The sequence below is a fragment of the Dryobates pubescens genome, chromosome 14 (assembly GCF_014839835.1).
Source record: "Dryobates pubescens isolate bDryPub1 chromosome 14, bDryPub1.pri, whole genome shotgun sequence".
Classification (NCBI taxonomy): domain Eukaryota; kingdom Metazoa; phylum Chordata; class Aves; order Piciformes; family Picidae; genus Dryobates; species Dryobates pubescens.
Genome location: NC_071625.1, coordinates 12303498 through 12330466, shown reverse-complemented (window position 1 = coordinate 12330466; position 26969 = coordinate 12303498).

Below are 26969 nucleotides of genomic sequence, written 5' to 3'. Positions count from 1 at the left end.
AGTTTTCTGCTTGGTAATCAGAAGCCATGCCCAGGCAAAATTGTCACTGAAGCCTGTAGCAGTTTTGTCCAAACAAAAACAAACAAGAAAATAAAAACCTCTGGAACTTGGTTAGAGAATAAGAAATAAGCATACTAGATTTTATTTCATTAGTTATTTTCAAAGTAGAAGGTTGGGGGGTTAAATGGATTTTAGTTATGTGTTTCATAGATTAAAAATACATATATATATATATCTGTATTTTGGAAATAGTCTTCATGAACAAGCAGTTCCTTTCCATAGAAAAAGGGGAGAAAGATAGAAATAGAGAAAGAGAAGAGAAGAGAAGAGAAGAGAAGAGAAGAGAAGAGAAGAGAAGAGAAGAGAAGAGAAGAGAAGAGAAGAGAAGAGAAGAGAAGAGAAGAGAAGAGAAGAGAAGAGAAGAGAAGAGAAGAGAAGAGAAGAGAAGAGAAGAGAAGAGAAGAGAAGAGAAGAGGAGGGTAATGCTAAAAGGGTTCTGATAGAACTTCACCTAGAATACTTTCACAGTTTTGAATATTCCCCTGTATAAACCAAAACTGAGCATGCTGCAGGAGGAATCTTTACAGTCCTCAGATCCTCCCTACAATCTACAGGATGATGGTACTAAAAAGGGTTTGATTTTGTTTTACCCAAAGCAAAAGTTGAAAAAAAACCCCTATAAATAGAATCATAGAATTGTTAGGATTGGAAGATCAGGTTGCTCAGAGCCACATCCAGCCTGGCCTTAAAAACCTCCAGGGGTGAGGCTTCTACCACCTCCCTGGGCAACCTGTTCCAGGGTCTCGCCACCCTCATGGTGAAGAACTTCTTCCTAACATCCAATCTGAATCTACCAACTTCTATGGTTTGGGGGTTTTTGTGGGTTTCTTGGGTTTTTTTAGAGAAGAAATATAATACAAGACCTAGTAAAGGATTTTTTGAAGCTAACAGACAAGTATGAAACAAATGAGAATTAACTAGCCATGATAAGAATGAAAATTAGAATATGGCTTCAGATCAAAAGTGCAGTAAGGCTTCCATTCATCTGTCCAATGAGAGTGATAGAACATCACCAGGCCTCCTGTTGTTCCCTTGCACAATGTATGGGCAATGCCAGTGGATTTATGTACTTCTTCCATATTTTCTAACCTATGCAATCTTGAAACAGTAGACCTTGAGATTAGACTTTGCTTCCAGAAACTGAAAATCTCAACAATTTCTTTGGCTATTTATGGAATACTTTTGTTCAAAGCATGAATTCATGTAGATGTAGATGTAGAAATATTCTGCAGGTCTGGTGGTGATATCTGTGTTGATCTCAAATGGAAGGAGTGTGGTATTGAATTATCCTTATATATACAATGACATATCACCATAATCTCCATTTCTCCCCAAAATATGTGGGTTTGTTGTGTTCATGTAAAAAATAAACTGTACCCCAAACTGCAGCAACTGGAAGATGTGATACTTTTGTTGTTGGTGTTGTTGTTTTGCCATTCATGTTTTGTTATTATATTTATAAAGACTACTGTAGTCTGCTCAGTTCATTCTGAGTACTTCCCATTCTTAACACAGCTCAGGTACTTTTATTATCTTGCAGGTCTGAAAAATTACCAGCAAAACAGTCTGTCTCTGGTATAATCACAACATAAAGTACACTTTTATGTTTAATATAAGGAAATTATGTGTTGAAAGGTAAAGCAACATATAATTAATAGCAAACCTGGTTAATGATAGCTAAAATACATCAAAGCATCCTCCAGCCCATTGGCTAGTGTACATGCTTTCAGCAAACTACTAAATTCCAGGTGAATTAGCTGGTTTTCTAGCTGAGGACATTTTCAAGCGGGAGATGCTGATTGAAGCTTTGATTCATTAATAAAATGATAGATCCATGTCATTAACTCATGTAGCTGATGAATAAGTTGATGCATGATCTTCCTGTGGTGCTTTACTTTATGACTGCTGAACGTGTGGTACTCATATATGTGTTAAAATAAAACCATTTTTTATGGTAGTTGTGTTTGTGTCATATATTTGGGACTTAGGTCAAGGGCTAATGTACCAACGGGACGCCCTTTTTGGGAGTTACCTTGGTTGTTGATTCCTTAGATTCATCAGGTTGTTTAACTTGCCTACCAGAAGCAAAATGAAGGTTTAGGTGTTTTGCATGTTATTTTCATGGATCTGTGGATGCTTATGGACAAAAGACTTTGCAAGGACTACCATAACTTTCTGCATAGTACATTACATTAACTTCTTTTGGTGAAGAGAATCACCAGGGTCGGTTTCCTGAGTAAGTTCTGTCAAATAAAGTTATAGGGAGCCACATAACAGCTTATCTAACCTAGTAATAGATGAAGATCTTCAAAGAAATTGTGAGAAGTTGACTAGTACAAAAAGTCTGCTGACCTTCCTACTTTTAAAACCTTCACTGTTTGAGCCAGCTTTCCAGAACAGAATCTGCATGAGAAATGTATATCAAGAAAATAATTACTGGCAGAGCTTGGAGAAAGATCTTGCCCAAGTCTTCATTTGTTTATAAAGTTCTCCTGAGTCCTGTCTGTACTGTGGTTCATTGCTAAGTGAGTCATTGAGATGAAGATGTCATTTTTTGTTCTATCTTCAAATGTTTTGAAGATATCTGCCCTGTCCCCTCTAACTGACTGGGTCTTTTTTGCATATTGACTGTTTATCTCCTGTGGATGCAATGACATCATGCTTCCTTGCCCTTTAGGGTTGGGCCTAAATTGAGCACAGCAGAATTACAGGGTTTCAAGAAGCCCTCTGTTCAGTGTCCTCACAGCTGTGAGTCAACTTTCCTTTATTGATGCTGTATTTTCATAGCATTGTTCAGCTCTAATGATGAGAAGCCAGTTGCACAATTGCGATGGATGGAGTCTTGTTTCCCTGCTTACTAATCTCAAGGACCTGTTGTGCTTTATGTTTCATCTAATAAGAAGTATAAGGTGGAGCTTTGAGAAGATGAGAACATGTTCAGACCCATTTTCTGATGGATTTATTTCAGATGGCTCTGAAATCATATATGGCCATCATCCATCATGAATAGCTGCTTTAACTAGTATAGCAACTCACTTCTTCATCAGGTGAGTAGTGTTCTGGTTATGTGCTTGTACTAAAGTACAGACTGAATGAGAGGGAAAGTAGCAAAGAAAAAAAATGAGAAAGAAGGTATGTTTGATTAAAAATTATAGATCAAAATGAAGAAAATCCATAATTTTATATGCCACATATCTGAAACTTCAGACAATAGTCACATTTTCTGCTTGAAAAATACTCTTATTTTCCTGATTTATTCATCACTATCATTATGCATTACTGTATCATTTTTAGAACTGCTCACTCAGAATCACTTAGTTTAGCTCAGTAAGTGTCACAGTAAAAGATTTTTCTGAGGCAATGGCAACATGTTGTAAGAGCTCATTTTTTTCTAGCTCAGGAAAAAAAAAATTAGCTAAACAGCAATAAGAATTACTTGCAGTCTGACTTCACTCTAAACATATTTCCATTGCTTGAAAAGTATTACAGTAGCTGATTTCTTTGTAGCTCTTCCACAGTTGTGCCTATCACTTCTGGAAAAAAAAAATAAAAAGGCAAATCTCTGTGCCTTTGAAAAGTAAAGCAATCGCTTTGGTCATTTGCATAAATCTGAATCTGGAGTCTTAAGTAGATTTGATTTTAGTTTTCCATCATAATACAACTTGGAAACCGTAATGTTTCAGAAGCTGATTCATGAGTAAACAAGCACCATGGCCTTATAGGCAGCAATACCCACCAGGTAGGGTGGGGAACATCATGTTTATTGATACTAATCAATGTGACAGTCCCCACACAGTGAGATCTAAACCCTTGATTGATAGAAGCATAAGAACTGAAGAGGAATTCTGTCCTCCATTGTTGATAAAAGGGTTAATACAGCACATCAGGGAGACAGGAGCTTCAGATACTCAGTAAGGAAACTGAGAAAGAGGGGCACAGAACAGCTTGTCAAAGACAATCTCTTGAACCTTAGCAGGCAGGGCATGTCAGAGGCAAGGCAGAGATAAGATGCAGAGCAGAGGACCAGACACACACTTGCTGGAGCTGGGTTAGCATAGAGGCCTGTGGTAGGTTGAGAGAGGGCTTAGCTCTCCCTCCCCCACAGAGCAAGAGACCACAGCTAACCCAGTCAAAGAGCAAACGCTATATATTTACAAGCATATATGGAAAGCAGGTTATATATAACACAATATATACAGGTATTTACAATATATACACAGAAATATATAGCAAAGAGAAATAACACAACAAAAATCCCTCCCAGGGGGAGGGATCCCCTCCTTGGAACCCCCTCTCTCCCCCCCTACCTCCCTTTTTCCCCAGAAAGGGGTTAGAGAGAGAGAAAGGCAAGTTACTAAGGAAAAGAGTTATTAGTAAGCTTCAAAAGCCCATGCAGGATTAGTTTTTGCTTATCTGAAGGCCAACTCCAGCAGTTCGCAGAAGAAGCAGGCAGGGAGAACAGGCTGAAACTCCCCCCCAACTCCCCAACCAAACTGAACTGAGGAAAAAAGAAAAATTCCAACTGCTCCACAATTTTGTCTATCCACCAATGAAATTCGTTTAGAATATCAGAATGTTTTGGTTCTAGTACCGAAAACATTTAGCCAGTGTCTCAGCACTGTTTGTCCTTAAAGGCACAGTGTCAAACGGTCACAAAGCCCATGGCAGTCTCTGGGAGATGAGATATAATTTATCTTGCAGAAGAATCAATGATTGTGATTGGGTAAGGAGAAGAAGGATCAGCCATGGTTTCTTATCCCATCACAAAGCAACTCATAATGACTTCTATAAGCTACCTGAGCCTCATCATTCCCCTATGTAAAAGGGACAGAATATACACATTGTCTACCACAATTCTTTTTTTTTTTTCTCGTTGAGTTTGGTTGGGGGGTTGAGTACACTTCATATTTTTTATATATATATACTCTTTATATATATATTACTCTCTACAACTACCTGAAGGGAGGTTGTGGACAGATGGATGTTGGTCTCTTCTCCCAGGCAAGCAGTACCAGAACAAGAGGACACAGTCTCAGGCTGCACCAGGGGAGGTTCAGGCTGGATGTTAGAAAAAAGTTCTATACAGAAAGAGTGATTGCCCATTGGAACGGGCTGCCTGGGGAGGTGGTGGAGTCGCCATCACTGGAGGTTTTCAGGAGAAGACTTGATGGGGTGCTTGGTGCCGTGGGTTAGTTGTTTGGGCGGTGTTGGATTGGTTGATGGGTTGGACGCGATGATCTTGAAGGTCTCTTCCAACCTGGTTTATTCTATTCTATGTATATCCTCTTTAATTTTTTAAAAGCTAGCTGAAGAATTAATGTCTCTGTTCATGTAAGATTTCAGAGCACCAACAGCTGTTTTCTTTCTAAAGCAGGGCAAATGCAAAATGATGCTAACATTTTCTACATACAGGAATTTCTGTAAAAGAAATTGTTTGGGTTTTTTTTTTTAGTAGATTTTAAAATTAAGATATGCCATGAAGGAAATAGGGAGATACCTGTGTGATCAGGACAGGAAACTGGCTGCCCAAACAGTGTGTCAGGCCATAACAAAAGCCTTCTTACTGTCAGAAGATTTAACGAAGCTACTATGTCTCACTAATGGTTTCAATCCCAAGAAATTAACATTTTCTGACAGTGAATTGACCCACTGGAAAAATTTCTCAATAAACTAAGTGTATGCACATAAATGCAATCATGAGTTTTTATGTATACCTGCAAAAAAGGGGTCAATTACTTAAGTCCACTTCCACTGAATCCAGACCTGCTATGCTCCTACTATGCTGGCTGGTGGGCCATGGAAATCTGGTACTGGATAAGCATCCTTGGCTGTGATGCTATCAAATAAAAAATAGATAGCTCTAATAAATAAGTAGAACTTTATTAATATTGGCAGGGTCAATATTTTCACAAAGTACACGTGCAGAGATATTTTCCTGCCCATTGTCCCCCTCCTGACTCTAAGATTTTAGCTCACAAATAGAGTCTAAAAACACTCATTTGAAAAAAGGGTTGTGCCAGCATAACTTCACTGTGGCTGTGACCAGGAAACTGTTCTCAGGTGCATCTAAAATTATCTTGTGAGCTTTGTGAGCCTTTTTAAAAATAGAAAGAATTCAATAAAGCAACTGAAAACTACATAAGGAGGCACAACAGCAAACCAAGCACTGAGTGAAGAACTTCACTTGTCAGAACAAGGTCCTTCTGTTTTCATTATGACGGTTAGTCTGGTCATCAGAGTCACTTACTCATTACTGCATGGAGGCAGTGCTAAGCTGCATGCTCAAGGAGGCAACTGGATGCACCCATTTCCCTCTGAAGTTTGTGGTAGCCATTCCTTGAGCTTCCACATGAGCTAGACCTGACTTTTTATAAATGACTGCCTCCAACTATTCAGCTATTCTTGTGCTGAATGACTGAGTTATCCACACAAAAGGTACCACACTGGGATTACAAATGCATGCCTACTACCCACTATGCCATGAGCTGGAGAACATTTATTAAGTATCAAAGACAGAGATTTTTATAGAGAAGAATGACTCACAGAAGCAATATATTCTTTTCTTTCTCACTAGCCAAAAGAAGACAGCCTCAATTAAGATCAAACCATTCCTCCTTCTAAACAATAACTTGTATGGGTGCTAACCTAGTCAAAATATCTTTCTGTATGTCCCCTCACTCTCGATGTGACAATACTGCAGAGGCAGGAACCAGAACTGTGAAACATTATCACAAAACACATCTATTAAAGAAAGCTAGGCATTTGGAAAATACGACTGTGACTATTTTCTGCTGCTCACTCACATAAATCTGGGATGTCTCCCACTTGTTGCAATTCTCATGTAAAAAAGTAATTTTTCTGTATGTGGATATTTATTAGAAGTGAAATGTTCTTTCTGTATCTGATGGCCTTTAAAAACAGTGCATAATAATCCCCTGTGGTGTGGTCAAGGTTTACATACATACTTTTATCATGTCAGTGCAAATATGTTCAGAAAAGGGTTTGAAATTACAGATGACAATGGGCATGGTGCTACAAAATAAGATGAAAACACCAACCCAAAATCTTAAGTTTTGCAGACTCACACCATGCTGTGTTAGCAGCCCCATGAATGAGTGGCTGTGAAACTAACCAATGCTGATCATTGAACCTATATTTTTCCACAATATTCCTTTGCTTGAGGGTTTATAATTATTATGTTTTACAAACTCATGGTCATTTCCTGCAAACCAGCTTGATAGAAAAATGGTTTTTCCTTCTTACTTTCACATATCTATCTGCCCTCAAAGCTTCTAAATTTTTCTATGCAATACCTCTTTCAAGCCTACAATGGACCTTGATTCTCTTCTGCATCTGCATCTGCAGCTAGCTTTTCACAACAATGTACAGACTGTTGCTATCCTGCTTGTTGATCTACAGCTGTAGACAGCAGTGATAACTATGTCACATTATTTCATTTTTGCTGGTTGGACTAGATGACCATTGAAGGTCTTGTCCAACTCAAACCGTTCTATGATTCTATGACTTTTTCTGAGTAACCTGTCTTTGCATGTGTGTTCTTACTGGTTGATAGCAGGGTGAACATGAGCCAGCAGTGTGCCCAGGCACCAAGAAGGCCAATGGCATCCTGGCCTGTATCAGGAACAGTGTGGCCAGAAGGAGCAGGGAGGTCATTCTGCCCCTATACTCAGCACTGGTGAGGCCACACCTGTGTCCAGTTCTGGGCTCCTCAGTTTAGGAAAGATGTTGAGTTGCTGGAATGTGTCCAGAGAAGGGCAGTAAAGCTGGTGAGGGGTTTGGAGCACAAGCCCTACGAGGAGAGGCTGAGGGAGATGGGGTTGCTTAGCCTGGAGAAGAGGAGGCTCAGAGGAGACCTTATTGCTCTCTACAACTACCTGAAGGGAGGTTGTAGCCAGATGAGGTTTGGTCTCTTCTCCCAGGCAACCAACACCAGAACAAGAGGACACAGTCTCAAGTTGCACCAGGGGAGCTTTAGGCTGGATGTTAGGAAGAAGTTCTTCATAGGAAGAGTGATTGTCCATTGGAATGGGCTACCCAGGGAGGTGGTGGAGTCACCAGCACTGGAGGTGTTTAGGAAGAGACTGGATGGGGTGCTTGGTGCCATTGTTTAGTTGATTAGATGGTGTTGGATGATAGGTTGGACTCCATGATCTCAAAGTTCTCTTCCAACCTGGTCTATTCTATTCTATTCTATTCTATTCTATTCTATTCTATTCTACATACACTCACCAAAATATTTGTGATGCCATTTTACAGGAGACATGGCATAAACAGATTACAGAATGGCAATAGAAAACAGGACACATTGACTTGATCTAGGGGTCCTAGCAAAGTCACTTGACTGACTGCCCTGTATGCAAAGCATATGACTCAAAGAGAGACTGCCTTCCCAAATTCCTTTCTTATTAAGAATGGGGTGTGGTGAGAAAAAAATCATGTGCGATTGCTTTGGTAAGAACATGTTAGCCATATGAGTTTGGGATGGCTGTATTTTTTGGGTGGCAAAGCAAATGAGTAAGTTATGTTGGTCATCCTGAATATGTATCAGCGTGGCTTTTGTGCCACATCACACAGGCACTTCTGCAACGTTCCAAACATAGCAAGAAACCCATGCCATTGAATTCTTAAGGAACAAACAGTTTCAAAATACTTTGTAAGCACAGGTTTTCCTCATTACAATAATTGTTTCACAAGATGAATAGAGGGGGAAAAAGTTACTCTGAACTTCATATAGGTTTTTTTTTTTTACACAGAATCATTCTCAGTACAATATAGAAAGATAAAAATATTTCAAAATCAGCCATTAGTACAATATTCCTTCCAGACTTCTGCTGGTTTGTCAAGCATTTTTATTAGCAACAATGATGTGAGAAAGAAAGCATCAAACCTTGTTTCTAAAGCCTGCCATTAGTGTACATGGACTACCAATTATAGGGGGGGAAATAATTCACAGTTCCTGAGAAGAAATAAAATGAGTAGTTCATAATGTCTTTGCCCATCTTTACACAAATTAGGTGATGCTGTTGAACAAGAGCAATAACAGACAGATAGCTCTGTTCTTCAGACACAATGGCGCTATTCCCAACAGGAGTCAATTTCTTCTAGGCAGGAGGAACAGGTCATGCTGTCCAGTCAACCGTAATAGCAACCATAATAGCAACTGTATTTTTTTTCCCAAAAACCAATTTTTATGTATTTCTTTTTCTAGTTTTGCAAAACTGATAGAGAAACTGGATTCTGTTCCATCTTACAATCATAGAATCATAGAATCAATAAGGTTGGAAAAGGCCTCAGAGATCATCAAGTCCAACCTGTCACCCAAGACCTCATGACTACTATACCATGGCACCAAGTTCATATCCAATCCCCTCTTGAACACCTCCAGAAACGGTGGCTCCACCACCTCCCTGGGCAGCGCATTCCAATGCCTAACAACTCTCTCTGGGAAGAACTTTCTCCTCACCTCCAGCCTAAACTTCCCCTGACACAGTTTGAGACTGTGTCTTCTTGGTCTGGGGCTGGTTGCCTGGGAGAAGAGACCAACCTCCTCCTTGCTACAACCACCTTTCAGGTAGTTGTAGACAGCAATAAGGTCTCCCCTGAGCCTCCTCTTCTCCAGGCTAAACAACCCCAGCTCCCTCAGCCTCTCATCACAGGGCTGTGCTCCAGACCTCTCCCCAGCTTTGTTGCCCTTCTCTGGACACATTCAAGAATCTCAATGTCCTTCTTAAACTGAGGGTCCCAGAACTGGACACAGTATTCAAGGTGTGGCCTAACCAGTGCTGAGTACAGGGGCACAAAGACTTCCCTGCTCCTGCTGGCCACACTATTCCTGATACAGGCCAGGATGCCATTGGCCTTTATCTTGGGCATCTTCAGCAGAACTCAAATCAACACCTAGTCAGCTACCTGTGAATAAAATTACAGAAAACACCAAACTTGCATGCATCATGGAGAACTTTTTTTTGCCGTACTAAGTCCTCTTGTCTGCAGCACAGTGCACAATTTCTGTAAACTATTCTTCAAAGCTTTCAGAACAGAAGCATCCACACAGCAGTTCTCTCCTTGGCAGGCTACTTCTAAGTATCCCTATACAGAGGTCTTATACCTCTCAGAAACAGACAACTCTAGGGACTTTTTCTGGATGAAATTTCTGCACATTTTTCATGCTTGAAGAACTGACTTGGTGAAAAATACATATACTTTATTGAGAACTGAGCAGGCAAAAACACATCTTCAGATATTTCTGATCAAAATGAAAATAAATTCACCCAGTAATTCTCAATAGCCTGATGTTCAGGACACTGGCAAAGCCTAGAAGATGCAAATTCAATTATTTTCTCAGATGAATCCATTGCATGCATAAAATGCATGAACAAAAGCCATTCACAGCATTTTTACGCTTGCCAGGTGAGTAGTTTTGCTGCCAGACATATATATGTATGTGTGTGTGTGTGTGTATGCAGGCATTTGTCAGCTTCTCATATCGTACAAAGCAAAACAACATAAAATATTCATCAGTCCTGAAGAGAATGTGTGGCTTGCTCACTGGGCTGATCAAGGGTACTTTCCCAGCAGCCCTTACTCCAGCTAAACTCAGATGTTTGCCCTGTGATAACACATGGCAGCAGATGCTACCTTTGCATCATGATAGCTGTTTATCCACCAGCCTCTACTCAAGACTTACTTTAAACCGTTTCACTGTGTCCTGATTGATTACTACAAAGCAGGAGGACATGACATCCATAAGACCAACCAGATTGTGTTTCACAGATGCAGATCACGTATTCGTAGGATAATAAAGCATCTTAATTAACCTTTTGGAAACCACTGTAAATTAGCTGTCTGACCATTTTCCCTCTGCACGCACCTAAACTGCAAATCTGCTACTTTGTGATTATATTTACAAATGCCTTGATGGGCAACAATCACCTTCAACATATAGGAGTACAGAGAGAGAGAGTTAACACCAATTCTTCTTTGGTGGTTCCTCCATGATCCATCCCTTGCACTCTTCTCATTTGAGTATCTACTTTGCTGACACTGCTAGGCTTGGAAAAATTCAGTATTTACTCAGCCAAAAGGAAAGTTGATGAACATTTCCTAAGGGTATTATGATAATTTGCCATCTAAATGCCAAAACCAGGGACAATACAGTTTCTAAATGTTTCCTAATGAAATCCTAAGTCGTGAATGAAAATGAAGTCTGACTCCTCCTCCATCATTATTGCATTGATCCTCAGCAATTCCCAACTGCTTTTCTCTTTGTTGTACTTTGACCGTGGCTGGATGCCAGGTGCTCACCAAGCTGCTCTATCACTCATCCCTCCTCAACTGGACAGGGGAGAGAAAAATATAACAAAAGGCGTGTGGGTCAAGATAAGGACATGGAGATCACTCACCAATTACTGTCACAGGCAAAACAGACTTGACTTGGGGAAATTAGTTTAATTTATTGCCAATCAAATCAAAGTAGGATAATGAGAATTAAAACATTTTAAAATATGTTCCTTTCAGCTCTCTTTTCTTCCTGGGCTTAACTTTACTCATGATTTTCTCTGCCTCCTCCCTCTGAGAGAAGCAGGGTACAAGGAATGGGAGTTGCAATCAGTTAATTGCATATTTTCTCTGGTGCTCCTTCTTCCACAGGGGGAGGACTCCTCACACTCTTCCTCTAATTCAATGTGAGGAGACAATCCCCCAAATCTTCTCCAGAGTTCATTTTCCCATGGACTGCAGTTCTTCATGAACTGTTCCAACAATGGGCTCCCTCCATGAGTGTAGTCCTTCAGGAACAGACTGCTCCAGCATGGGTCACAAGTTGTGCCAGTAAACCTGCTCCAGCACAAGTTTTCCAAGGGGTCACAGTCTCCTTCAGGCATTTATGTGCTCCATTGCAGGGTCCTCCAGAGGCCGCAGGTGGATATTTGCTCCATTGTTAACCTCCATGTGCTGCAGAAGAGCAGCCTGCCTCACTAGAGTGTTCATCACAGGCTGAAAGGGAATCTCCTTCCAGTGCCTGGACCACCACTTCCCTTTACTTCTTCACTGACCTTGGTGTCCAAAGAGTTGTTTCTCTCACATAGTCTCACTCCAATCTCCAAGTGTAATTACTGCTGTGGAGTAACTTTCCTCCCCTTCTTAAATATGTTATCAGGGAGGTGCTATCCTATTGCTAATGTGGTCAGACTTGGCTGGTGGAGGGTCCGTCCTTGAGCCAGCTGGTATTGGCTCAATTGGTATAGGACTTTGGAGAAGCTTCTGGGAGCTTTTCAGAGAAGCCACCCATGTCGTCTTCCTGCTACCAAAAACTTGACAACTTCAGTTCTGGGCTCCCCAGTTCAAGAGGGACAAGGATCTACTTGAGAGTACAATGGAGGACTACCAGGATGATTAAGGGACTGGAGCACTGCCCTGCGAGGAGAGGCTGAGAGCCCTGGGGCTTTTTAGTCTGGAGAAGAGAAGACTGAGAGGGCATTCAATAAATGTTTATAAATATCTGAGAGCTGGGGGTCAAGTGGGAGGGGACAGGCTCTGCTCAGTTGCTCCCTGTGATAGGACAAGGTGCAATGGATACAAACTACAGCACAGGAGGTTCCACCTCAACATGACCTCAACTTCTTCACTGTGAGGGTCACAGAGCACTGGAACAGGATCCCCAGAGAGGTTGTGGAGTATCCTTCTCTTGAGACTTTCAAGACCCATCTCGATGTGCTCCTGTTTGACCTGTGCTGGATTCTGTGGTCTTGCTCTGGCAGGGGAGTTAGACTTCATGTTCTTCGAAGGTCTCTTCCAGCCCCTAACATCCTGTGATCCTGTGATCAACACGCTCTTCATTTTAATCAGATTGCCTTATATCATCTTTCCAACAAATATTTGCAAAAATACCCTAAATGTATCTTCAGGTGAGGGAGCTGCCCAGCTGCCATCACAGCTCATAGTACCTTTAGCTGCTAGAAGGGCAGCTGCAGAGATTATAAAGTGTTTGGGGTTTTAGTGTAATTAGAAATATTCTTACATTTTCAAGTACCAACATATTTAGTAATAAAGTTCTTCAAAGCAGATAGCAGAATTTTGACACTGAGAAATATTTACTCCTCTGAAGCTGAACTCCATAGCATGTTTCAAACATGGAGTTCTGTTGAAACTAATCTGTTCCTCCAAGCAGCTCTCTTTACAACAGTCTGTGTTTGTCACTGAGAATATGACTTACCTGAAGCTTGCCCTTCAGTGATAACTCTCTCCAACATCTTACTGCATTGACTACAGGGGGATCAGCCTGTTATCCCTGTTGTGGTCTGGTCTCTGGTTATTTTGTCTAAATGCTTCTTTAAAGGGGTTGTAATTCCAGTGTCGTTCTCTGGCAGTTCACAGCTCATGCTGCAACTTTCCAGGAGTCACGCAAAAATTTAATATATTAGCAGAGAGAACAGCTCCATCACACGCCAGATTTGGCTCTAGATCAGTGATAATACCAATTTCTGCACTACTCTGCCAGACTGCATATTCCTGCTTTCCCTACACCCTTTCCTGGCAGTCTTAATTTCCTTTTCATGCCATTGGAAAAAAATCTTCCTTTCTTTTCAGTTTTTATAAGAAGTAAAAGCTTGTTACATCAATTTTAGCAAACATAATTTTAAACACTTTTTTGGGGGTGGGTAAAGCAATAAAGAACAGTAAATATATTTGGCAATGAATTATGACAGCTAGAATGATCATTCCCATTTTAGCCCTTTCATCTGGCTCTTGAGGAAACAGATATATCCAGATGACAAACATACTTCAGATACCATTTTTTTGTCAGATAGAAACATAAAGTTTATAATATGTACTTGAGGAAAAAAAAAAAAAAACAATTTAAAATCCCAGTCTAATGTGTACAGTGAATTAGGTCTACCCTTCCAGAGGCTTTAATTTGTATGTCTGTTTTCTGGAAACTTTCCTAAGTCAGCTTAAAAATGTTCCAGATTCTGCTTGTGTGAATGCACATAGAAGGAAATGCCTCTTGGATCATAAAAATATTCCTGTATGCCAAACGTACTCCTGTTAGAAGCTTCACCCCTGGCTCTGATCTCACTCCACTGTTCCACCAACCCAAATGAGGGATCAGGAACAAGAACAAGAAATGAGAAATTCCTTGTCTTTTGACAGTAAGTAGCTTTTTGCCCTTTTTTCCCCCCCCTTTCTTTTTAAATTGAATTCCTCAAGTCTCAGTGGAAATAATCCTGATGGACAAGTTATTTATTGGCAAAACAGCAATATTTTATGGCCCCCAGCCAGCAGAGGACCTAAATGTGTGCTTACTCTTTTATCATGATAGTATTCTCACTGGTTTCAGTACAACTTCACATATTTAGAGCTAAGCTGTGTTTAAGTGCTTTGCTGGATTGTGGCCTGTTTCTTCTGTCAATAACAGGAACTTAATGGAGATTATAGCTGCTACGGTGAGATGATATAGGTTTAAGCAACTGAAAAAGACATGACTGTATAGGACTGTTGAGTTCCATCAACCTTGTATACATTTTAGATCACAGTACACTGATTCTTCTTTAATATTGCAAGTAAAATTTTCGTATTTCCTGAAATTTGTTTACTTCTTTGTCACAAGTATCCCAAATGATCTCTTTGTGCGCAGACGCATCCAAACTAAACATGTGTGACCATTACTGCTGTGGAATAGCTGTTCCCTGGCTGATCTTGTAACTGATGAGGATTCAGAATGAGAACAACAGGTCTTATTTTGGCATATCTTTATAGAACAAATTGAAGCTTTTCTAGCTTCAATTCTATCTCTCTCTTTATCTACACAACATAGGAATATGTCAAGTAAAAAAATTCTTCTTGAGTAGTTTTTTCCTGCATGACTTTCCTAGGACAGAGATTTAATAAATGACCTTCTCCACTGTCTTTCCCATAGTGACTGAGCACTCTAAGCACTTAGGTGAGATTTGCAGCCCCAAGATTTGCAGCTAGTAGCTGTGCTCTTGGGTGGCTTTGTTTCTGTGGTCATACTGTTATTTCCCTTGAAGAAGAGCTTGGAGGTGGACTGGTGAGTACTGGCAGATTACCATTATTATAACCTTTATTGTAATGTGCTTTAAGATTTTTAGAAGAAACTGCACCAATTCACTTAGATATTCCACTTCATCTTCCCTGCTTTTGCCTCCCAGGGACATTATGAATTGAAGCTGTACAGTTATATAAATGTCTGTGAAGTTATATAAATTACCAGATATTATTATCTACCATAACGAAATTGCTGAAAAAGACATATTCCTTTAATTATTATCTTCATGAAATCCCAGAAAAATCTGAATCCATACACCAAAAAGCACTTTATAGGTAAGTTGGAAAATACAGGTATAAATTCTGGTGGCTCCAGTAAATTTTTTTAAGTAATATTACACCCTATATACCAGATGCAGGATATATGAGCCCATGCAGTACCTCTGCAGCACTGCTGTTCTGTTTCCTCTACTGCCAGACTCTCTCTGCATAGCAATATATTTTATTGGGAATGCTTTCTCTGTAGTCACCTGAATGCTGTCATAATTCAAAAAATAGCACCCTTTGAAATTATGTGCAACACAGAGGCAGCTACAGGTATCTTGTGTCTAATGAAAAAGCCTTCTGTGTCAGGCTTTTGAGGCATACAAGACTGAGTATGCCTGAAGAATCAAGCCACTGTGTAGTCTGCCCAAACTGCTGGCTGCTGAACATCTTGGGGCCAGATTTTTGTCACTGCATCATCAACTCAGGTGATGAATTTTCACATATTGGCATCCATATAACTAGACTGCAAAGCCATGGCTGTGCTGTTGTGTCAGTCCAAATGTGGCATTCGTCTGTATGTTGCTGTGTTTAATGTGGGCACAGCACGTAGCCTTTGTTCTGCTGCATTAAGATAAGCATAATCCATCTCCTGTTCGCTGCTCAAGAGGTCTTCCGGGCTGGAGCTGTGAAAAGGCAGTGGAGGACCTGTTTGCTGTACTCCCATCAGCAGTTTTGACAAGAAACTCATTTGGGCTTTTAATACGTCTCAATTTGTAAGTTGAAAATACTGCTAAATGAGTGTTTGGTGAAGCGAAAAAAATCGTAGCAAATACCTGCATCTAAATTTACTTCAAAGTTAAATTAAGTGAAACTTTAATCCTCGAGGTCTTTAGGAAAATGCTGCCCCATCAGGTATCCAGGCACCCTGGCAAACGTTGACCCCCGTTCTTTTCTAATAGTGAAAAGTATAACCGTGCAAGATCTCTCTGTAGCCAACAAGGACGAAACAGAGACTCAGCACTACTTTTTATAGACTTTTCAACTTGGCATGTTCCTGCTCCACAAATCAAAATGATGGTTTGATGAAAAATGCATTTTTGGGGGTCTATAAATCTTAGCTCACAAAGCCGTTGATATAGGTACAATTTAAAGATGGAACAGGAAACCTGGTGACTGAAATGTCCTTCTGACCTTCAATATTCAAATATCCTATTGTTTTCATCATTCACATGAAACAATTCTTCCTTTTAGAGGACATATAATGGACAGAATTAATTTAAAGTTACACATTATAGATTATTTGTAAGAATCCCCGAACAATGCAGCTGTATGCTGCACAGCTGCCTAGATATAGGGCTTAACAACAAAGCAGTGTTTAAAGTTACAATAGCTGTAATCAGGTGTTATCATAACTTGATGGCTTAGGTAAAACAGATTAAACATTACAGTATCACAACTTGTTAACAAAGGCAGTGAGAAAACAGCTTGGTTAATTTTGCCTCTGCTGAAAAAGAGAAAAGATAACCAAACTGTAAAGCGCAGACCAAGAGTTTCCACACTTAAGCAAGAATATTTTTCTTACAAGGAGTATATTCCACCCATGCCAGTATCAAATGAGAACAAATGTGCTGTGATAAAAACAGCCATAAGAAGAGCAAAAAGCAATGCAAACCCTAATTCAGTTTTCCAGAAATTTCCAAGGTATGTATAACAAACACAGGAAAAGTTTTCATCTGAAAAAATGGAATGAGAGTCCAACCTACATACGCACAAGCTTTCATTCAAAAATAGATTTACTCAGCTCTGAAGAAAACACTCTACGAATGAAGCAGAGGTTAATTCTGAATAGAAACACAGATCTTAGTGACTCTATATTCTATTCTTAATCTAGGAGCCATGATTTTCTAAGGAACACAAATATTACAAATTAGTTCTGAGTATCTGGATAAAATGGTTTTGAGCAGTCATTGAATAAAGTCCAAGAACAGAGAGGATTCACTCAAGGCATTGCTAATTCTCCTGTTGGGAGCATAGCCTGCATCTATTTGATAAACCATATGGTTTTAATGTAGAAAGTACATGAGGATTGATTTGTACTAGTGCTAATGATCAATAAATCCTAAAGATTGAAGATTTCATATGTTACTGTAAAATCTTACAGATGAGAAAGAACCAGTATATTTCACATGCATCCTTAATACAGCAAGGTGATTCAGTTTTCCCTAAGCATATGTGGCCAAATGATTGGTTGAAAATTTCTAAGGTTCCTTCAACCCAAACCATTCTGTGATTCTATGACTATTCTTAGAACTTTTGTGGTATGGCTTTTGCTTGCTCATCCTCCTAATTTATCTCTGTTGCTGGGAGATATTTAAGCATAATGTTTGTAGGATAGCTCAAAGGTTTTTATCCTAAACTTTGCATATATCGCCTCTGGGCAGATGCTATATCATAAGGATGTGTTTTCTCTGTGTTCTCTTCACCGTGGAATGACTTGAAGGAGAAAAGAGAGGAACAAAGTCTAAAGTGCATGCTCTCTGAATGGATAGTCATGAGTCAAATGTGTATTTCATGCAGATTCCGCTGTTTATTTTATGATAACCTTATGACAGGAAAACAATTCCTCATGTACATACAATTCAATTATAGTAATTCTATGTTTGAAGAATTCCTTTCAGTCTAGTGGATATGAGGGTAGTTTGTACTTGAATTGTGTATGTGAACAGGGAATGGCAAATGGTTGAGTAGAACTCAAGAACACTTAAAGGCCCAAAGAGCTTTTCATCTGACTGTGCTCAGACACAGGATAAACATAAATGAAAAACTCACAATGCATGGCAAAACCTTTCCAGATCAGCTTTCTCACTCCTTAGTTAGAAACTCAATTAAAAATGCATCTCTTCTCCTAATTGTACCTAGAGGAGATGAAGACCAAAAGGGGAATGAAAGTGCTCTTTGGCAAAAATGCTATCCTCATTACAAAGCACTGTGTTGAATATCAACAGCTTCTTTGTTTGAGATACCAAAGCAGTAGCACCTGCAGTGTGCAGTGACAACCTGTGTACATAAGCAATTGCCAGCCTGGACTATGACTTAAAGAATGAATTAAGTGGTTGGTTTAAGTGTACTTAAGGGGCCTGCACTATCTACACACTGTCTTGGTTGTAGAATCGGTATATCAGTTCACTGTTCCTATAAGCTGCCAAAGAATTGGGATTGTATTGGCTCTGTGTGGTAAGGTTTTGATTATGAGAGGGCTACAGGAGTGATTTCCATGAGAAGCTGCTGGAAGCTTCGGTTGTGTCCTATAGAGCCAATGTCAGCCAGCTAAAAGAAGGACCAGCCACTGGCCAAAGCTGAGGCCATCAGCAAGGATGGTAGCTCCTTTCTGACAATATATTTAAGAAGGGGCAAAATCTATTGCAGAACAGCAGCCAGAAGAAATAAATGACAAGATGTGAGATACCTGCCTGTAGCCTATGGTGAACTTCACACCAGAAGAGATGGATCTACCCAAAAGAGACTGTAATGCTGTGGAGAGCCCACACTGGAGCAGGTTCCTGACAGGACCTGTGGACCCATGGAAAGAGAGGAGCCTGTGCTGGAGAATCTTGATCCACGGGGGAATCAAGCTAGGGCAATCTGTTCTTGAAGGACTGCACCACAGAGAATGGATCCTCAGCATAGTAGTTCATGAAGAACTGCAGCCCATGGAAAAGTCCTGCATTGGAGAAATTCATGAAGGACTGTCTCCTGTAGGTAGGGCCCTATGCTAGAGCAGGGGAAGAGGATGAGGAGGAAGAAGTGACAGAATCAACATGTGTTGAACTGACCACAACCTCCATTCCCCAAGCACTTTGCACTACTTCAGTGGAAAGAGTTAGAGACACTAGTAGTGAATTTGAGCCTGGGAAGAAGGGAGGAGTGAGAGGAAGGTGAATTTCAATTTGTTTCTATTTCATATTATCCTAGTCTGATTTGATTTTAATAAATTAAAATAGTTGCCCCAAGTCAAAACTCTTTTGCCTGTGACAGTAACTGGTGAGTGATCTCTTCCTGTCCTGAGCTTAACCAATGAGGTTTTCATTACATTTTTCCTCTCCCTGTCCCGCTGAGGAAAAGGAGTGATAGAACAACTTGGTGGGCACCTGGCATCCAGCCAGGGTCAATCCACCACAGGCATCATGAGCTAGAGCAGATTCATCTCCTGAGTAAGAATTTGGATGTGAGCATATAGCATCTAGTTTCATTACTCTCCCAAGCACGCTCTAATTTTAAGGAGAGGCTTGGACTTGTGATGAATTGACTCTCTGGGTGCATCCCTCACATGCCCTAAAGTCCTCATTCTAATCATGCAGAGCAATATTTGTAAAAACCTGAAAGAAGAGTTATTCATGAGGGGCAAGGATCTGCCTGACAGGAGTGTTCCTACAGACCCTGTTGCCGTCTCCAGATTCCTGAGTGTCTTAGCAAAGCTGTCCCTGAGCAGCAAAACTACAAATTAGTGGCAATGATGTTACATTCTCCTCCTCCCAGAAATGCAAAAGGAGTCTATCAACTTTACACAGAAGTGGTGATGCTACCAAAATTCAGAAATATACCTGTGTAACAGCTTCCTGCTGTCAGAGAGCATATGATCTCGCAGACATTCAGAAATTCATTACGAAGAAAAACTGGCTTAGAATTTGTGGGTTTGGTTTAAGATAGCCAAAGCAGACATTAATCTTCAGAGTTTTCAAGTTACATCTACAAGGACATAGGACCCACAAGAGTCTCTCTTCAGCAGTCAACTGCTCCAAAAAAGCCATTCATTATTCCGTTGTGATATGGATCTAAATGCTGCTGGTTTGCGTGCATAAGAACACCTCCATGAGGAATTTCCAAATCTACCCTGCCATTTTTGTCTGCCCTGTGCACAAATATATTCAGGCTGCTAAAACACCTTCCGCTCCTTCCTCTAGAGAGAGTGAATTGCTGCTTCCATTATTAGCTCTGAGCAAAACGTCAAAAACTACAGCTAGTCCTGAACGCAGCATCATGTACGCTCACAGGATTGAGCAGCTACGCTCATATTACACCCCCCTGAGCCCTTCATGTTGGCTGCCTATAAACCAGAGGATTTATTTTAAGCAGTCCCTGCTGGTTTTAAAAGCTCTTAATGCTAAAGGACCTGGTTTTTCAAGACTTCCTTCTTGAGCCTCCTCCCAGTGCATATCCACGAGCTGACACCACATACTTCTGAGCTGCACCACTTAGACTTGCTTGCAACATTAGTATGAGCTTTACCTCCTGCTGTGATAGCTTGGAGAGTATGCATTTCACTTCTCCAGACTCTACATCCTATCCCATGTGATCAATAGTTGTCTCCATTTGCAGTTGTCCAGTTAATGCACCTCACTATGAAATTAGATCCCCTAGAAGGAATTTCAGGGCTGGGTATCTTGAACCCTGAGACACTTTAAATGGGTACTTAATTTTGGAAGTTTAGCTCATGATCATATTTTATAGTTTATAAGAGCACTGTTCCTTTCATACTGCATGACTTCAAAAAGTAAGCATGTGGAGATATAGATATATATAGATATATGTAAACCCATACATATGTATGCAAGCACAAAACAAATACTACAGGGGGTCTTTCAAGAGATAAAGAAATAGTAGTGTAATAGGAGGAGGGAAAAAACCCAACCAACCAAAACCCTCAAAACAAAAACAAAAACCCCACCAACAACCAAAAAAAACTCCCAAAACCCAGACAAAACCAAAAAACCAGCCCAGGACACTCTCCAAAAGTGGCAACATAGAGACAAGTAATTTTTTTATAATGGTTTTGTAGCAGTCTTTGCTTTTATATTTTACAATATGTGATTTAATCAGAAGAGGCATACTTGAAGGAGAGTGCCCAGAAAGCTGGGCAGGCCTTACAGGCTGGCACAGTGGGCTTCTCATGTTTTCTGTCCTGGCTTGTATTAGAAACACTGTGGCCAGCAGGAACAGGGAGGTGATCATCCCCCTGAACTCAGCACTGGTTAGACCACATCTCACAAGTGTTCAGTTCTGGGTCCCTCAACACAAGAGGGACATGGAGGTTCTGGAGCATATTCGGAGATGGGCAGTGAGACTGGAGAAGGTCCTGGAGCACCTGGCCTACAAGGAGCATCAGAGGGAGCTGGGGTTGTTCATTCCAGAACAGAGGCAGCTGAGGGGAGAACTCATCACTCTCTACAACTACCTGAAGGGACATTGGAGGAGGGGCCAGCCTCTTCTCCTTGGTGGCAAGCCACAGGGCTAGAGGAAATGGTTTCAAGATGCTCCAAGGGAGATTCAGGCTGGATGCTAGGAAATACTTCTTCACAGAGAGGGTTATCAAGCATTAGAATGGACTGCCCAGGGCAGTGGTGGAGTCACCATCCCCGGAGGTGCTTAAGCAGCTGTGGACCTGGCACCTCAGGACATGGTTTAGTACTGGGTCGAAGGTTGGAATGGATGATCTTTGAGGTCTTTTCCAACCAGATGTATTCTGTGATTTTAAAAGTTTGTAAGCATTTGCAGTCAAGCCATAGTCTTGCTGAGTAGATGGATATGAGTTTGGAATTAATTTGCAACTACATTCAAGAAATATGTGGTGCTTCCCAGATCTGAGTGTATTGGTGTAACTACCAAAGAGTGGAAATCCCTCCTGGTTTAACTTTCATTATTTGTGCTGATGTAGTCAGGTCACATCTCTGAGCTGTGAAAGCCCTAAGTGTCACTATGGCATGAGTTTATTTGCATGCTGAAGTCCCAGTCATGGGGCTCTAGTCTTATTTTTACCATAGATTTAATTTCCACAGGTCAGTGGCATCAGCATCAGGGACAGTTACCCAGAGGAGTACACATCTCACTGTCAGATTCAGACTCCAGTATATTAACAATGCTCTCACACCATCACTATCTCCTGCTGACCCTAATTGCTATGTACAATTTTTTATGCACTCCATGTCTGTTTCAAAGTCCAGATGAAATTTGCCATTGGAGCCCTTTAACCTATAGCCTGTCTAGGCTGCATGGAAGCTGCCTGCATTCAAACAGCCTGGCAATGCTCCATCGTAGGATCCCTGAACCTTAAGGTTCACTTCATCTTCATCACTTCATCTTTTCTGTTTGTGAAGCAACAGTACTAGTTTTGAATGTGGTTTTGGTAGGAAAGTTTCCATAACACATTTCAATGTATATACATCTATGTATTCTTTCTGCTGTATTTTCTTATGCTGTGATACTCCTCAGGAAGAATTCCAGTCCAAAAAAAAATCCACTCCTGCTTGCTTTCTCAGTACTTGACTAAGCTGAACAGAAATTCTGCTCAACACACACCAAAAAAAAAAAAGAGCACTGAGATATGTTATGGAGAACTCACTTTAGATGGCCTCCAAGCAAAGAATAAGTAAAGATGTGTCAGGATTGGATTACCCATTGCTATATCTACCCACAGACAACACAGAGAAAGGTCTCCTTGTGCTTGTGGGTCACCATATTAACCCACAAGGTTCATTCAGTCCTTTTCAAAAGCTGCCCTTTTCTCAAAGCTGTGGTTTCTTTATCTGTGGTTTTGAGCAAAGTGAGCAGAGCTCTCCCCCAGTTTTTCAGATCACCCATCACACTAAGACATCTTGTCAAAATCCTGTCATCTCCATGGGGCTGGCAGAGTGAGTTTCACAAAAGGAGGCACTTTCACTTGTTTGGGTTTTTTTTTCCTCTCTTTTTCTCTTTTTTTTCCTCTTTCTTTCTCCTTTTTTCCCCCTTTTTTCTTTTTTTCCCTCTTTTTTATCTTTTTTCCTTTTTTCTCTTTTTCTTTTTTCCCTTTTTGCTCTTTTTTTTCTGTTTTTTTCTTTTTTCCTCTTTTTTCCTCTTTTTTTTCTCTTTTTTTCTCTTTGTTCTGTTTTTGTTTTCTCTTATTTCTCTTTTTTCTCTTTCTCTGTTTTTTCTACTTTTTTGCCTCTTTTTTTTTTCTCCCTTTTTTTTTTTTAATTTCTTTTTAAACCAAACCATAGATCACATCTCTGCTAGTGAATAGCCATGAAACTTTCCTAGCTACACCTTGTTTCTTTTTGCAAAGGGGAAAGGATTTTAAATGGAACCCCCTGCCAGGTCTCCTACTTACAACTCTGTCCGCAAGCCAAGAGGAGTACAATATCTGCTGCTAATCCAGAAGCAATATGCTGCAGTCATTAAGGTAGTTACTTACTACTGCACTGATGAATGCACACACAAAAAAAAAAAAAAAAAAAGAAAAAAAAAAGAACAGAAAGGAAATTTGGCAGAGCAGATGGTGGATAATGATAGTGACAGTGAACAAAAATACTGTTGAGTATTGTGTCTGTTGGGGAGCCCATTCCCCAATGTAAATATAAAGTAAACATGACATAGGTATTAGGTAATTTTACAGTCTACTGTTTTTGGCAGCAAGTTTGGCACTGGTCATTGTGTCTATTTTGGGGATCAGCTGTATGGTCCCAGATTGCCATTTTTTCCTCTGCCTTTCTTTCTCTTAAATTTCCTACAGTATATTATCACTTCATTTTAGTTTCACTTATTTCCTCTGACAGTAGAACAGGCCAGGCATTGACTGCAGAGTCACTTCCTCCCTAAATCTCAATCTGTCTGAAAGCTGCAAAAACTTTTCAAAGGACATGCTTTATTAAAACACATACATATTCAATAGCTCACCTTCTCAAACTTGGTTTTCCCCTGCGTGCTTCATGAGACTGTCTGCTATGCTCCAGTGTAGAAGATCTTCTCTTAACATGTCCCCTTCCTAGGATACAGGACAATGTGATGACACCTGAAAGTGCAATTTGTCATTCAAAAAGAGCTGAATGAAGGCCTTTTTGGGGCATTTCTAGGAATTTTCTCTCTCCCTGATTCTATCTTGTTTTGCTATTCATGCTTTTTGGAGAGATATCAGTGGAGTTTTTGCATTAGCTTAGGTCACACGGGTGAATGAAAATAACTTGGCATCAAAGGTTATCTGCTCTCCTTATTTTTCACACATTTCTCTTTCCTTCTCTCCTTTTTAGCACAAAGTTTCTAAAGCCTTTTAAAGATAAAAGGACAAATCTCAGGAATGGGCTTTACTGAGGGTTTATATACCCACCAGAATGCCTGCTTGCAACAAATAATTTCAAGCCATTTTACACATCCCTAATTACAGACTATTAGGGATCAAATTAACTAGGTCAATTAATGAATCCCAGAACTGAGTTATAATGCATTCATATATGGGGGTAGTAGCTAGGATTAATGAAGTGATTCTGCACTAAAAGCATCAGCAATTAGTATTTTATTTGGTGGCTGGGGGCTGAGGGGATATTTTGGAGAAGCTTAGTACTGCTGTTGCTAGCCTGATGATTTAAAACAGAGGTGTCTGCACAGAAAACATAATGATTCTTTCACAAAAGGTAACAGGATGTGTCAGCTTTTCTCTGAATTTGCATAGATACCTGTGTCTGTGTGTGCATAGCCATTCCCTTCAATGGAATCAAAATATTTTATAGAATCAGAATTATTAGGGTGGGAAGGGACCTCAAGGATCATCCAGTTCCAACCCTGCTGCAGGGGGCAGGGGGCAGGGATCCTTCATACTAGATCAGGTTGCTCAGAGCCACATCCAGCCTGGTCCTGAAAACCTCCAGGGATGAGGTTTCCACCACCTCCCTGGGCAACCTGTTCCAGTGCCTTACCACCCTCATCATGAAGAACTTCTTCCTAATATTCAATCTAAATCTACCCATTTCTACTTTTTTTTTCCATTCCCCCTAGTTCTATCATTAAATGACACCCTTAGTAGTCCCTCACCAGCTTTCTTGTTACCTGAATGTTGTGATATTTTTTATTATTTTTTTTTAATAATTGAGGTGATTTAAAGGAAATTCAAAGAGAGAACAAGGTAGTGTTCATGTTGCTTCTCAGCCCATGGGCAAGCTCCGTATTTCAATACCGGAATTCAGATGACTTATTTTACTCCTAGACTCATATTGTAAGGTAGAAGTGTAGCAGTGGAAGCCTTATGCAGCAGAAATGATCCATGGCCTCACAAGGCACATTAGGCCATCTAAGTTCATGGGTCTGGCTTGGACACTTTGCTGAGCTGTTCAGCAACAGCCCACACTGGGCAGAATAACCATTCCCTCCACATTTCCTCTGATGTATGGAGTGACTATGAAGCCTGATGTGAGAGCAGCAAGATATTAGCAAATACTTTCTTGTGAATCTTCTACAATCATCAAACACACCCAGGTCTGGACAGAAAAAAATGCCAGCCGTGTTCGGTTTCATATAATATTTTTGATGGCAAGGATTTAGACCAAGATAGTTTGGTAAACCAGACTCCCTCTTCTTGGAAATGGAGTGGAAATGAGCATTTCATCACTACACAGCAAGCTTCTCTAGCGCATGCCAATTTTTTTCTAGCACAATATTTGGTTTTCAATGCTTTCCTTTGAGAGATGCTTTGCAGAACCAACATTTTCTCATTATATTTATTAATTGGAAATTATTCTCTTTTAAAAACAGCCATAAGAAATTGTTGTAATGGCTATTTCTTACATCCATTGTTCCTTGCAACTAGATTTGTACTGATGTATGGTGGAATGGAATATGCTGTTTCAGACCTGGAATTGATTCATATGCCAATAATACATACTAGTTTTATTCAGGTTATTTAAACTCGTACTTCTGTGTTTCATGACTGAATGTTTAAGTATGCAGTTTTTGTTGTTTTCTCATTTTACTTTATTTTTTTTTTCTCTGAAATTCCCTAAGCTGCTTAGAGGATGAAGGAAATGAATAAACATCACAAAACTGATTGCCTATGAAACACTATTGGATTACTGATTCACACGTACCGTAATTGTTCTTTCAAAACAGCACATGAAACTAGTAATCCTTCAGAGCACTCCTTCTCCATCCTGCAGCTGATGAAAGATGCATGCTCACCAGTTGCAATCCTGCAGAATTCTGAAGAATACCTCTGAATGCAGACCGTGGATAAACATCTGGACCTCAGCGTTTTCATTTCCACATTAATACAACTTTTGTACAGCCCAGATTGCTTTGCAAAGGTGGGTAAATATTACTGATTAGGTCATGGAGAAATCAGTATTGTTGTTCAGTAAATGGAGTGAGCCTTGCTAAGAACAAAGATTTGTTTTTTCAAAGTCAAAAAATCACATCTGACAATACCAGATGTTATAGCTGTATTTCCAGATACATTAGAAAGAACTTATTTAATAATTTCCAGACTGTCAAATCATTCAATTTAGTCTCCGTGTTTCAATGATTTCCACCCCCACCCCCCTATTTGTTCTTGCTTCTAGAAGAGGGGTAACTTAAAAGAGAAGGGAGACAAACAGAACAGGAAAAATATGAAGTCCGTAGAGCAGAAAGGAAATGGACAACAGTGGTGATAAGAAGGAAAACATTCTGTCTCAGTTCCTTCCCAGACCTGAGGAAGACAGCCTTCACTTCTGAAGGGCCACTCAGTTATCACTCCCATTGCACTTAACAAGTGCTTGAGCTGTTAAGGAACAGGTGACATTACAGATCCTGGGAGATTTTTACCCTCACCCTTGCTGACT